The following is a 4,852-nucleotide window of genomic DNA, read 5'->3' on the forward strand; positions in this document are numbered from 1 at the left end:
CTTTTGGTTTGAAATAATCGTAAACAGATTGTTTATAAAAAAAAATTATTTTTTTTTTTTTTTAGAGTGCTTTTAAGGAGAAAAATATTTACCGCTAGAAAGTTGTGGGTTGTTTTTTTTTATTTTATTTTATTATTATTATTAAAAAAAAAAATCACTTTTCCTTGAGGCATGTTCTTTGACTTTACTAGAATCGATTCAGCAGGGATTAGTGTGGATGCATACGCGTGCGGCGGGGACGGGGTCAGCTCGAGCTCTCGGGGAGCGGGCTTGAACGCGTGTGTGTATATGTACATACCAATGTAAAGTAGTCTTTAAATACTCCATTGTGCAGTGCCTTTAGACGTTCCACTTTCTATAAAGTCTTCAAAAAAAAAAAACCCAACAAAAAAACAAAAAAGTTTGCATATATATATTATATATATATGATGTAATGTTATAGAAATATATGTATAATATACATATTTTTTTCCAGGGGTATCTGATAGCTCTGTATTTTGTTATGGAAGTTGAAAGAAAACAAAACAAAACAAAAAAAGTATTTTACCTCAAATTAAAAAGTTAAATAAACCTTTTAAATAAGCAGTTTGGCCTCTGGCTGTGTTCTTGGCGGGTTTCGCTCCGGGGTCGGGGTGGTGCCGTTTGCCTGACGTCTCTTCAAGTCTTCCCCCAGCGCCGCCGGCCGTGGTGCGGGTCGAGATGCTCTTGGCTGGATTTTCGGAGAGGAGCGTCCCCAGTCCCGCTGCCGGTGATGCTGCTTCTTCTAGGATTTCCCCACGGAATGGGGCCGGGGGGCACTGGGGTGGAGGGGGGATGACCCCGCTCAGGCTGGGAAGGTGGCTCAGGGCATTTTATTTTGTTTTATTTTTATTTATTTTTTTTAATTGTATTTTTTATTTTATTTCATTTTTTATTTTATTTCATTTCATTTTAATTTTTATTGATTTTGTTAATTTTTTTAGTATTTTTTATTTAATTTCTTTTATTTTTTATTTATTTAATTTTTATTTTATTTTTTATTTATTTTATTTTATTTCCTTTTCTTTCCAAGCGGAGAGCAGGATCTGCATCGCCAGAGGATGAGGGGCTGGGGCTCCTGGCTCAGCCCTGTGCTTACGCTGCCGACCTCTGCTCCGCCGCCCTCCCCTTTCCCAGGCCTTTCTTATTACCAGTTAATTATTATTCTCTTGAGCCCCCAGCACCCCCCTCCTCTTCGTGCCGCGCTCTCGGAGGGACGGCGCTGCCCAGCGAGAAGCTTTCTGCTCCTTTCCTCGGACACACAATTAATCTAATGAGAAGTATATTTAATTAAACACCCCTTAATTCCATGGAGACACATGCCGGGGTCCTGACAGCCGGATAATCCCCGTGGGGGATTTATTTTTATTTATCAATCAGTGCTGAGCCATTAGGTGTGAATTCAGGACTCTGGTTTTGCTGTTGCCGGTGACTGCGCGGTGTCTTTGGCGCGGTGTTCCCAGGCCAATTTTGGGGGCATTTTAGACATTTTGGGGTGAAAAAAACCAACAAAGCCAAACAGGTCTGATTTGGAAGTTTGCAAAATGGTCATTGCTATAAAAATCCCGTTGCCCAACGAGGCACCGAGCACAGGAGCTGGAGGAGTTGTGTTGTGCGTCCCCCCACCTTAGGGATGCTGCTGACCCCCGCGCAGGATCGGGCCCCTCCTGGGGAGTGAAAATAAGGGGGAAAACTGCCGTTTGGCAGACGCTTTTCCAGCTTCTTGATGAAAAGGGAAAACTGCAAATGCTCTTCCAATTTCGTGATGAAGAGGAGTCCCCCCTTCCACCCAGCTGAGGATTCCTCTGGAGCAGAACGCTGTCTGCTTTCCAGGGTAGGGGGAAAAAAACAAACAAACAAACAAGGGAGATTTGAGCTCAAAATGGAAAACCGATCCTTAATCTTTCAATATTTCCAGCAACGTCCAAGCGGGAATTTTCCAAAGTGGCAGCCGGGAGCCGATGGTGAAGCGAATTAAGAGCTTTGGGAGCCCCATCCTGGTCCTCCTCCCACTGCTGCCTTCGCCGGAGCGGTGCTGGCTGCCGGGGGGGAACGGGATGCTGCAGCCTCTCGGGGTGGAGGGGGTCTGTTTTGGGAGGGACAGCTGTGATTTGGGACTCCCCATCCTCACACCAGCCCCAGGGGGGAGGACGGGGTCGTGATGACGGGGAGACACGGACCGCATCTCCCTCTGCGCCTCCTCTTCGTCTCTCTTCCCTCCTTCACCCTCCTCATCTTCCTCTGCATCGAGGGGGCGGCTGGTATTGATCGGTGCCGTTCCTCCGTCTCACCCGCATTGATCAGGGAATTGCTTTATCTCTTATTTGGCCGCCGTGTTATCTCCTCTTGCTCCCCCAGCTCTCCGGGGCGGGCCACAAAAAACCACGCTGGGGGCTGTCTGCCTTCATCTGGGTCTTCATCTGCCCTCATGTCATAGGATCATCGAATTCTAGAAGGGTTTGGGTTGGAAGGGACCTTGAAGCCCATCCAGTGCCACCCCCTGCCCTGGGCAGGGCCACCTCCCCCCAGCCCAGGTTGCTCCAAGCCCCGTCCAACCTGGCCTTGAACACCTCCAGGGATGGGGCAGCCACAGCTTCTCGGGGCAACCTGTGCCAGTTGTCCCACACGGGGAAAGCAAAGCACAGATCACCTCACCCCAAAGCTGTTTTGGGATGGGGCAGTTGAAATGTAGCTGTGGGCACGGACAGGAGCCGGCCACCAACTCCCCCAGGGAGGCCACACTCTGCTCCCATTAGGTCACAGTGGTCGTCAACAGCTTGGGGCAACCATGGGGGGCTTCGCCTGGGGAGACCTGAGCCCACAATGTGTGCTGGGGCCCAGTGAGCCCCCGGCATCCCGGGCTGCATCCCCAGCAGCGTGGCCAGCAGGGCGAGGGGGGATTGTGCCCCTCTGCTGCGCTCTGCTCTGCTCTGGGGAGCCCCCCCTGCAGTGCTGCCTCCAGCTCGGGGGGTCCCACCAGCAGAAGGAGACGGAGCTGTTGGAGCGGGGCCAGAGGAGGGCCCGGAGATGCTGGGAGGGCTGGAGCCCCGACAGGCCCCGGGGAGAGCTCGGAGCCCCTTCCAGTGCCTGAAGGGGCTCCAGGAGAGCGGGGGGGGCTCTGGATGAGGGAGGGGAGCCGTGGGACGAGGGGGAACGGTTTTAACCTTAAAGAGGGGAGAGTGAGATGAGATACAAGGAAGAAAATCAGAAATTCTTGACTGGTGATCCCCTGGGGCAGGTTGCCCCGAGAAGCTGTGGCTGCCCCATCCCTGGAGGTGTTCAAGGCCAGGTTGGACGGGGCTTGGAGCAACCTGGGCTGGGGGGAGGTGGCCCTGCCCAGGGCAGGGGGTGGCACTGGATGGTCTTCAAGTTCCCTTCCGACCCAAACCATTCCCTGATTCTGTAAGTAGCAACCTCTCAGGGTTTCCCCCCTCGTCGGCGGTGCAGGAGCCCCAGAGGGGTTTGGGGCAGAGCAGGAACAGAGTTCCCCTGTCCCCAACTCGCTCCATGTCACCCCGGGACCACCGCTGCTCTTCCTTGCACGTGGCAAAGATGAAACGGGACCCGGGGGGGGATGAGGCTCTGCACAGACAGCCCGGGAGCTGCTCCCCATCGCTCCCCTCACGCCGCAGCCCCGGGGTCACCGCAGGCCGGATGATACGGTACGGAGAGGCAGAGGGAAATCTCTCCGGGACTTTCCAAAGCCTTTTTGGGGAGGGATGCCCAGTGCGGCGGGGTGGGGGGATGCTCGCGTGCAGCTGCATGCGTGGGAGGTTACCCCCACCCCCGAACTGAGGGCAGCGAACCTGCCGACCCAATGGGGATTTCCTTGTTCACGTGTGCCCCGGGGTCTCTTCTTGGCATCCCCCATACACACACACACACACACACAGAGCCCCAAAATTTATCCCCGGGGAGGGGTGTCTCTGCTCCCCATGGGGACGTGGCCGGGAGCATCCCCTGGGGTCGGCGGGAGCCTGCCGCTGTTGGAACCACCCGAATTCACAGGTGCAATAAAACCCCAAAGCTCTTTCATCCAGCCCCACCCTCCTCTTAATGGCAATTAAAACCACCTCCAGCCCCACTCCCGCCTGGGGTGTCGTTAATCCGCCCTTGGCACCCATAAAGGCGCCTCCGAGAGGGCGGGAGGAGGGATGAGCTGTGTCGTCCCGGCTCTGCGGAGCCCCAGGGCCCGATCCTGCCCGGCACGTGGGCTTCGCACAACGTCGCCTGCGTCCCAAAAAGGGGGCCTGGAGGCGGCCGTGGTGTCGGGGGGGGGATTCATGGCCCTGGAGGGGGTGGGGGTGTTGGTGATGGAGAGGGCCGGGGCGCGGGCAAACGTGAGCGAAATGGGTTTATTACCGGGAGTCTGTCGGCGCGATTGCTATCGATCGGCAGCTGTCACCTTCCATCCCCGCTAATGGGACCTGAAGAGGCTTCGGGAACCGGAGCGGGACGTGCACCCGTGCACCGGCCGCATCCTGCTGTCGGCACGGTCGCCCAGCACCCCTTGCCCGGCTCCTGCCTCCTTTCTCCCTTTTCCCTTCCTCCACTTGCTCTTTTACCATTTTCTGCCCATTTTGCCTTCCCTCCTCTCTCCCCATTCCCGGGTTCACCACGGCCTCTCGCTCTTCATCCCCCCTCATCCTCAGATGAGCCCTCTCCGCTTCTCCCCTCCCTCCTCCTTCCTTTTTCATCCCGTTTCTCCCTTTTTCTTGTATTTCCTCCAAATCGCTGCCCAGGTTTGGCCACTCTTCTCCACCCCGACCCCTCAGCTCAGCCGCTGACACCGCGGCCGTCCCTCGGCTCAGCTCTCCGCTCCCAACCCACCTCT

This window comes from Charadrius vociferus, unplaced genomic scaffold (assembly GCF_000708025.1).
Source record: "Charadrius vociferus isolate BGI_N301 unplaced genomic scaffold, ASM70802v2 scaffold1109, whole genome shotgun sequence".
NCBI classification, from domain to species: Eukaryota; Metazoa; Chordata; class Aves; order Charadriiformes; family Charadriidae; genus Charadrius; species Charadrius vociferus.